This window comes from Mustela putorius, unplaced genomic scaffold (genome assembly GCF_011764305.1).
Source record: "Mustela putorius furo isolate JIRA1106 unplaced genomic scaffold, ASM1176430v1.1 tig00003972_pilon_pilon_pilon, whole genome shotgun sequence".
In the NCBI taxonomy this organism is placed as follows: domain Eukaryota; kingdom Metazoa; phylum Chordata; class Mammalia; order Carnivora; family Mustelidae; genus Mustela; species Mustela putorius.
The window spans coordinates 448,956-459,171 of NW_025422115.1; the positions used below are offsets into that span (position 1 = coordinate 448,956).

Here is a 10,216-nt window from a genome sequence, read left to right on the forward strand (position 1 = left end):
CTTTCAATTCTGTAGCAGTATGTTGCCCTCTAGTGGTCCCACAAGTCTCTTACTCAGAAAAATCAATGCCTTGGAGATTCGGAGCTTTGATGCATCCTGCCGATATATTGGCATTCACTGTTACACACACACACACACACACACATACACACCACCTCTTCTTGAGGTCATGCCCGGAGATTGCCATGGAGTTGAAGCCCTGGCATGGATAGAGTTAGGCCAAACTGGGTCATGCTGTGTTCTTTCGCCTACTGTCTGACTCTGAGTTTCCAGATTAAGTCCAAAGTATATCTCTACCTCAAAAACTCATTAAAATTATTAACTTGATGCTGAGATGAACATGTGTTCCCACTTACCATACACTGACTTCCACCCACTTAAAGTTCACTCCCCAGTTACAGAATCTCAAAGATAAATTTCTAAATCTTTGAAAACCACAAGGTGAAGAAAGACTCTCATGGTGAGAGCCAGGCTGCTGAGATGCCTTGAGAAGCCTTGCTGTTCTAAACAACCTCGCTTTGTGGTAGCTCCAGGGGTCTTACCTGTGGATCTGAAGTGACATAGAAATGTGGGCCAGAGGGTTTCTCAGGAGAGTCATTTAAGGATACTGTCTTACATCTGGGTGGTACTCCAGTCACCAGAGCACTTCCCACCTCTTGGCTCATTAGAGCTTCCCAGTAGTGCCCAAGGCCGGCAGCACAAAGATCACTGTCTTCCCTACTGTGCAAACAGAGAGGTTCAGAAAAGTGAAATGATTCCCCCCTCCCCAAGCTTAGGAAGTCGGGAATTGGGGAGAAAAACGTAGGTGATGTCTCTATATTAAAAGCCCTGGGCTAGTTGTGCTTTGGCCTTCTTGGGTGCTGAACCCATGGATCATGGAGTCTGTTCTCTTTATCTGATCCTGCTTTTGGAGCATTCCCGGGAGCCCCTGTCATGAGAAAGTGCTGTCACCCCCGAAACGTAGAGTGGCCATGTCAGGCTGACTTGATTATTCAGTAGTTGGGTTTTTTCACTCCCGGTACAGATAGGATACGGTGTAGATGGAGTCGGTCAGCGAGCATTTAGTGTTGCCCCATTCGCCGTCTCATGAGAAGTGCGCTAGTTACAAGCTCTCCACGCAAAGCCTCTCCTTTCAGAAGTGTCCGGAGGGACACAGGGATGTGTATTGGAACCTGCTGCCAAGAAATAGGTCACTGGGGGGGGGGGTGACAGTAGGGGAGGCTGAGCTTGTATGGGCATGGGGCACCGGGGGGTGTGGGGGGCACGGGGCTGGGGGGTGTGGGTGTAGCAACTGTAGGAGCGCAGGGCAGGAAAACTGGAAGCAAACTGTACTATAGGAAGCCAGGACCTCACAGCACGCTAACATGGGAATGCTGCCGGTGCAAGTGGTTTCGATCCCTAAACTTACTTACACTCTCAGGATACAAAAGACTTTTGGCTCTCCTCAGCTCAAAAACCTAGATGTTTGATTTGGGGCAGCCTGGCGGTATTTTAGTGCCAGCAAGTCTTCATTTATGGTAACACATCAAAGCATTCTCACCCAGAGTGCAGGTTTCTGTTTTAAGGATATATCCTTGCCACCGATAAACACTATGAAAGACAAGGGAAAATGAATAATTAATGTAAAACTATGTCCCTTGAAATTAAATATTTAGTTCACATTAGTATTTCTAAGGTTTGTTTTCACATCATCACTGCTTTAAGACATAATGACGTTCACATCGTAAAACTGTGAAAAATGTCACTTTTAAATTGAATGTTATTTTTAAAATACTAAGGCTGAATATAAATACTCAAATAATGACCCTTTTTTCTACTCTCTCCCAGAATACCCAAAGGATAAGCAGTTCTCACACCACTCAGCCTCTAGCTACCCCAGTCGTGTCTGTGACCACCCTGAGCTTGCCTCTGCAGGGACTCGTGTACTCAGCCATGCCGACCGCCTACAACACTGGTAAGCCTGCTCTCTTGCCTTCTGTGGCTCGTACTTCTTTGTTTGGTGATCACCATGTGCTTTTGTGATTTTCTTTTTTTTACAAGTATATTGATTGAAATCAATCATCTCCAGTTCTTTAGAGTCACATTTGGGCATATTAAAAGACAAAGGTTAGCTTTGAAAAACGTACAAAAAAATACATTGTGGAATGATTTCCCAGTGTCCGCTTTTACTTACCCTGACGAAGAAACAGAGAGCTGTTCCCAGAATCTGTGACCAGACAGGACGAGAGCGCCGCTTGGCATTTTCTCTGGTGCGTCTCGCTGCAGTCCTCCAGGCTGGCAGGTGTTGACATGCTGGGGGGAGCACGGCCTCCGCCTGGACTCGGGACTCCGGAAGGGGACACGTGCGTGGCTGCGCCGGGCTGCTGGTGTATTCCTCCGTGTACCTACCTTTTTTAGTTTCTGTCCCTTGTGCCTCAGGAGCAAAACCAGGACATTTCTTGTTTCTCCTCAGAGCCAGTCAGTCATTCCTCCCTTCTGAGAGGAGCTTCTCACTCATTTATGTTTACTTAGACGTTTCATCTTAAAACACCTATTGCGGGGGTCTGTAAGGCAAAGTCAGCACTGCTGAGTGACCGGAGAGGTGCCGTGGGCCACGCAGGCTGTCCACAGAGGCCCGGCACGTGGCAGGTTTCTTCCAGATCAGCCGTTCTGGGGAGAGGCAGAAGGTTGGCCGGTGTGGTTTCGCCTTCTTACCCGCTGAGCCAAACACCTGATGCTTCAAAGGAAGAAGGAAAGAAGGAAATAGTTAAGCGATACCTTGTCAGCTTTCAGACTGCGGTGCAGGGTATTCATCCTTTCAGGATTCTTATAAGCAGACTGTAATAAAAACCATCTAATTTTAGACTTCAGAGTAAATGCTTTAGCACGGTGCTTTCACACTGCTGTCTGACACTCCCTGCGGCCATTGATACATTTGCTTGTCACTTTAATGCTGTGTAGTTCATTTAAAACAGAATTTGAAAAGGTTTTGTTGAGAAAAGAAAGCCTCTTAGGAGAATGTCCACTACCTTTTCTAACAATCAATATGAAAAAAATGCCCAAACCTATTAAGTGCAAATTTAGAGTGAAGCGAGAGATAACACGTTCATAGAAATTCTGTGTCCTGGCGGTGATCGCCAGCTGTAGGCACACCCATATGCCAGGGGCAGAGCTTTTGTCCCAGGTTCGTGCCAGCTCGGGATACAGGCCGGAGCTGAGGTCAAAGCAGCTGAGGTTAGTAGTTTGTGCTCTGAGACCTGAGAACGTGAGGAAAGAGGGGGGAAAGCACGACCTGAAAGGTTCAGAGGCGCTCCAGCGGGGAAGGTGGCACTTGAACTGGTTCGGAGCGAGAGCAGTTTCTTGAGCTTTCATGACAGGTTTTCCAGAATACGTCCCTGTGCCACTGTGCGTGCTTAAGAAATGCTGTTGGATTAGCAAGAAGTTGTTTTTTAAAAATCCAGAAGGAATTACCAAAACATAAAAACAGAGTCTGATTCTCTCAAAACCATCAATCACTTGGCCTCAGTCTCATTCCTTCTTTTAACTGTGACTCAGTCTCTGTGCTCATTTTCAGAGCATGTGTGCAGCTTAATCTTAAAAAACATTATTTTTACTCTGTCTCGTTGCCCTTTTTAAACACCTCCACCTTCATCTTTCTGTAGTTTGGCAGCTGCCTCTCTGTGTAGTCAGACTCATGCCAAATGATCAGGAAAGGGATGAAGATGGGAGCAACATTTCCAAAAGTGCAAGTTTTTATGTGGAAGAGCCCCAGTGCGTCGTCCCGTCATAAGGTCCCTCCGCAGCCCTGTTCGTGTGTCCATTCAGCACACGCCTGCTGAACACTCGCTGGGTGGCAGCTGTGGGGCTGGGCACGCGGGAGTGTACGGTTCACAGCGGAACTTGGGACAGACCGCTGTGAGAATCAGGTACCACAGTCGTGTTAGGAGCTATGGAGAAGCCTCGCTAGAGGGGCACCCGTGACTCAGTGGGGCGGGGCAGGGAGATTGTTCCAGGGAGATGGCACAGGGTGTGAAGGGTGGAAACTGTAGAGGTACGTCACAATTTCTAGGCCATGTTGAAGATTTTGGATGTTGAGAGCACAGGGAAGCCAGAAAGTCATAGGCAGAGAGGTATCGTGAGCCCATTTGTTACTTTAAGATCACTTTGGCTAGTGTTCCTGGGGCAAGGCTGCGTGCTAGGAGATCGTCCGGAGGCTCGCATGGTGGCCCAGGTAGTGGATCCTGATGCCTTAGAGGAGAGTGGTGGCAGGAAAGCTGGTGAAACAGGCAGGTTTGAGAGACAACACAGAGAACTGACGGGCCTTGGTGGTTGGTGCTGGAAGTCGGAGAGAAGTATCAAGAACACCCACAGGTTTCTGGCACAACCGAGGTGAATATCAGTGCCGTTTATTAAGATAAGGAGCAGGTTTGGAGGAGACGAGTCCAGTCGGGTGTCAGATTTGAGGGGTTTGGAGAGACATCCAAATGAACATACCAAGGAGGTAGCTGGGTGGACCTAGAGGTCGAGAGCTGGGGGCTGCAGGGGGCACCGGTGTGCATGCGGGACCCCTGCGCACCTCGGCGGGGAGTGGCTGAGGCGGTCAGAGAGCGTGGCGGGAGCAGAGTGTGGAGGCCGGCAGGATCCCAAGCAGCAGCTACATTCTTTCCTCTGAGTCCCTTTTTTTATGAATGTTAATACACTAGGAAGATGGGCTTCCTTAAATACCTCCCTTGAGACGGGAAAAAACAGTTAAAAGTAGAAGGGTTTTTGCCACCTCTCTTTGAAAGTAAATGGAAAAAACAAGTGTTAATGAAGAACTGAAATAGCTCGATGTATGAACGATACCTAATGTCCTGGGTCTTGGCCAGAGTGATTATGACTGAGCCTTTCTGAGGAAATGAGCCACATTCTCTGTTACACTCTTGTCACACGTAAGTTTTTTCATGAACTTGAAGCTGTGTTGTGCGCAGTCAGCGATCTCCGACAGCCCCCGGCCGCGAGCTACCACTGCTCACCCGCTGTGTGCCGGCGTCCTTCACTTGGCCGCCGAGCTGGCCCCACACGAGGAGGGCTGCTGTGTCCTTCCTGCTCCCCTCTTCTCGGGAAGAGAAGAGCTGCTGCTCTAGGCTCCGTCCGGTCTGTCACTGCTTTTCCCAGGGGGTAGCGATGCGCACGTGTCAGGCGACCACTGCGTGCACATGTCCCTTAGCAATGGCCCTGCCATTATTTCTATTTACAAGTCTGGAGAAAGGATCTCAACCTTTTGTGAGACAGGAGACTGTAAACAGGTAGCACAGAGTTGAGGCTGACTTTATCGAGATAATCCCAGACAAGCAAATGCAGCTAGGACCTGCCGAAAGAAAAACTGTTGTCGGTTTAGACGTGTGTGTTTTACGTTAGGAAGTACCTGGCTTCTCGCAGCTGGGGTAACCCGCTTGTGCTTGGGCCTTCTCTCTCTCACACGAGTGATACTTCTCTCCTTGTTGTAGATTACTCACTGACTAGCGCGGACCTGTTGGCCCTGCAGGGCTTCAACTCCCCGGGCATGCTGTCTCTGGGACAGGTGTCGGCCTGGCAGCAGCACCATTTAGGACAAGCCACCCTCAGCTCTCTGGTGTGAGTAACTGGAAATTGTCTCCGAATCTCTCCTCCTGGCCCTTGCACTTTATTTTTCTATCAGTTACAGTCTTTGGTGCTGTTGACTGTCACGTGACGGTCCTAGGACGACTTCTTCTTTATGTGGTACAAGTGTTTGGAGAAAATATTTCCTTTACGTGCTTCTGGATAATAGCTTGGGTCCTGCTCAAACTAGGCGTTCCCTGAACAGATTCGGGAGGCAAGGCTTCTCTTCTCTGGAGATGGTGACCTAGGGGTACTGAGGCACAGGCGGCCCCCACATTGTCCCTGCTACTAGGGCTTTTGGATACCCCTGGGCCCCACCGTAAGCTTTTCTCACACCTGTCCCCTCACCCTGCCCAGAACGAATGTTCTCTGCGTTGAACTCTTCTCGGTGAGGGACGGTGTGGGCAGTGGGCTGGGATCATCCACATGAAACCCAGTAGCTAGCTGGCTCCACACACAAGATGCCCACCCCCTACTGTTCCTCCCGTCCTGTCCGTGGAGAAAGCCAAGGTGGTTTTCCTTGCATTTCTTCACCTGTTGGCCCTTGGGGGTCTGTTCATCCTAAATGAACACACCATGAGCTGAAAGGGTCGCTCAGCTCAGGGGAGAAGCCTGTACGCACGCTCCGCTACTCTGAGTCGGCCTGTCTGAGGCGGTGCCCTCCCCTGGAAGACAGGGTCAGGTGACAGCCTTGCAGGTACTGTGCGAGCAGTGAGCGGTGCCTCTCCCAGGGCTGGGGCAGAGGGGAAGCCAAAGGCTTCCTCTCCCGTTCTGGTCCACGCACAGCAGCGGACTCACAGTTTCGGCTCCTTCATCTGCAGAAGGACCAAGGGCTTGGGCAGGAGAACTAGCCACCCCAATTTTGTTTTCCTCCCATGGAGAGGTCATTAAAGTCTGGGCATTTGGACAGGCTCTGTTGGGTGGAGGCTGCAGTATCACTCCGGTCACACAGATGTACTCACCAACCCTCTAACATCTTGTCTTTCCTTCAGTGCTGGAGGGCAGTTATCTCAGGGTTCGAATTTATCCATTAATACCAACCAAAACACCAACATTAAGTCAGAACCAATTTCACCTCCCCGGGATCGAATGAACCCATCAGGCTTCCAGCAGCAGCAGCCACCGCCACAGCGGCCGCCGCCACGGCTGGGCCACCCCAGCCCCCCCAGCCCTGGCAGGAAATGGGGTGCTCCCCTGTGGACAGTCTGAGCAGCTCGAGCAGCTCCTATGATGGGAGTGACCGGGAGGATCCACGGGGCGACTTCCATTTTCCAATCGTGCTTGGCCGACCCCCCACCACGGAGGACAGAGAAAGCCCTTCCGTCAAGCGAATGAGGATGGATGCATGGGTGACCTAAGGCTCCTGGGCTGGTATTCGTACTTCGTGATCCCGCAGCGAACTGCCCTACATATCTACATCAGTAAATAAGGACATGAGTTAACTATATTTATATGTACATACATACATATATATCCCTTTATATATATATATGTATGTGGGTGTGAGTGTGTGTGTGTATGTGGGTGTGTGTTACATACAGAATCGGGCACTTACCTGCCTCGTAGATCTACAGATGTACGTCCCGTGGCAAACAAAGCACCCTGTAGGCAGATTCTAGTCTGGCACTTCCTTGGACTACTTGTTTCATAAGATAACCAGTTTTTGCAGAGAAACGTGTACCCATATATAATTCTCCCACACTAGCTTACAGAAACCTAGAGGGCCCCTACTTGTTTTATTTAACTGTGTAATGACTGTAGTTACTTAAGAAAAATGCTTTGTAGAACAGAGCAGTAGAAAAGCAGGAACCAAGAAAGCAATACTGTACATAAAATGTCTTTTATATTAATTACCCAGCCTGGCATGGGTCTCTGTTGCAGAGGGGTGCATGGGAAGGGCTGTTGATATTTTAAAACAAAACAAAAAAGCCCCACACATAACTGTTTTGCACGTGCAAAAAATGTATTAAGTCAAACAAGTGATCTTTAGCTAATAAAAAAGAGAGAGAGTAGAAAACACGCATGAGATATTCAGAAAATACTAGCCTAGAAATATAGAGCATTAACGAAATAAATTAATATATTAAGCTATAATTGGACTATGTCAGAAGTTTCTTTTTACATTCATATCTTAAAAAAACTGATTTTAGCTCATGTATATTTTATATGAAAGAAAACACCCTTATGAATTGATGACTATATATAAAATTATATTCACTACTTTTGAACACATTCTGCTATGAATTATTTATATAAGCCAAAGCTGTATGTTGTAACTTTTTTTTTTTAAGAGAATAGCTTTATCTTGTTTTAACTTTTTAGATTTAAGAGGGGAAAAAAAAAACAAAAATATCTTGCAAGCAGAACCTTGGGGAAAAAAGCCATGAACACTTATTATTCTATATGTAAATTAAAAGTTGAGCCAAACTCTTTTGTGTATATAGCATCTTAAATATATTATCACCTTTGATGTAAGTACCTATGTATTGTATGTATTGTATGTGTACCATACAATACATATACAAATATATATTTGTATATATATATATACAAAAGTATATTTTTGTGGATTGCCACCAATTTGGGGGAAAACAGTGAGATCCTTATTAAGTAGAGTATTCACTGTTTAATATTTACTATTTTGTTAAATATACTGTACTTTGGATTTTAATTATTAGCCCAGTCTTTTCAGAAGATTATATAAAGGGGTTTCTCCTCTCACTCGTGGTGAATGTGTGATGTTACGTTGTAATCTTTGGGCTGTATGGGTTGAATACCATAATATATTTTATATGTGTACATAAATAGCAAAGTGTCAAAAAAAAACTTGTGTTAAGTTCATCTTGCATAAATATAAAATGTGTTGTAACAGATTTAAGGCATTATTTAAAACTTGCCTTTTGTGAGGAAAAAAATATAGTAGAAAAAGCTGACTTAATTTAATATTAGAGAACATGGCAAAATAGTAGACCAGCACAAAGGTTTTATAAGTGGTAAATGATTAGGGAAAAATACTTGTGGGGAAAGGGATCTTTCTTCCTGGCCCCTCTAAAATAGAATGATGCAGCTGGTTACAAAATACTACCATTCTGAGCTCTCTGTGCATCGAAATGGCACTTCGGTGTGGGGAGAAATTCTCTCACGGGCACACCGCTGGCTGGCACGGCGCGCCGTCCTCCTGAAACCCGGGCCGGTCCGGCCTCCGAGCGCGGCCTCCCTCCTACCGAGACAGCGGGGCTGCGAGGGCAGGTTCGTCCGTTTCCTGGGCTTGTGCCACAAACAAAATTCAAAGTCCTGTATATCTTTCATCGTAGATTTTTGTGTGTGTGTGTGAATATCTTTTATTTTATTTTTTTTTAACTTTTTTATTTTTTATAAACATATATTTTTATCCCCAGGGGTACAGGTCTGTGAATCACCAGGTTTACACACTTCACAGCACTCACCAAATCACATGCCCTCCCCAATGTCCATAATCCCAACCCCTTCTCCCAAACCCCCTCCCCCCGGCAACCCTCAGTTTGTTTTGTGAGATTAAGAGTCACTTATGGTTTGTCTCCCTCCCAATCCCATCTTGTTTCATTTATTCTTCTTCTACCAACTTAAGCCTCCATGTTGCATCACCACTTCCTCATATCAGGGAGATCATATGATAGTTGTCTTTCTCTGCTTGACTTATTTCGCTAAGCATGATACGCTCTAGTTCCATCCATGTTGTTGTAAATGGCAAGATTTCATTTCTTTTGATGGCTGCATAGTATTCCATTGTGTATATATACCACATCTTCTTGATCCATTCATCTGTTGATGGACATCTAGGTTCTTTCCATAGTTTGGCTATTGTGGACATTGCTGCTATAAACATTCGGGTGCATGTGCCCCTTTGGATCACTACGTTTGTATCTTTAGGGTAAATACCCAATAGTGCAATTGCTGGGTCATAGGGCAGTTCTCTTTTCAACATTTTGAGGAACCTCCATGCTGTTTTCCAGAGTGGCTGCACCAGCTTGCATTCCCACCAACAGTGTAGGAGGGTTCCCCTTTCTCCGCATCCTCGCCAGCATCTGTCATTTCCTGACTTGTTGATTTTAGCCATTCTGACTGGTGTGAGGTGATATCTCATTGTGTTTTGATTTGTATTTCCCTGATGCCAAGTGATATGGAGCACTTTTTCATGTGTCTGTTGGCCATCTGGATGTCTTCTTTGCAGAAATGTCTGTTCATGTCCTCTGCCCATTTCTTGATTGGATTATTTGTTCTTTGGGTGTTGAGTTTGCTAAGTTCTTTATAGATTCTGGACACTAGTCCTTTATCTGATATGTCGTTTGCAAATATCTTCTCCCATTCTGTCAGTTGTCTTTTGATTTTGTTAACTGTTTCCTTTGCTGTGCAAAAGCTTTTGATCTTGATGAAATCCCAATAGTTCATTTTTTCCCTTGCTTCCCTTGCCTTTTGCGTTGTTCCTAGGAAGATGTTGCTGCGGCAGAGGTTGAAGAGGTTGCTGCCCGTGTTCTCCTCAAGGATTTTGATGGATTCCTTTCGTACATTGAGGTCCTTCATCCATTTTGAGTCTATTTTTGTGTGTGGTGTAAGGAAATGGTCCAATTTCATATTT

The 10,216-nt window shown here is 46.3% G+C and overlaps 1 pseudogene; it reads left to right on the forward strand.

The window, feature by feature from the left end:
* The first annotated feature begins 1,424 nt into the window (after window positions 1-1,424).
* On the forward strand, window positions 1,425-7,921 carry LOC123389298 (annotated as a pseudogene).
* The last annotated feature ends 2,295 nt before the right edge of the window (window positions 7,922-10,216 follow it).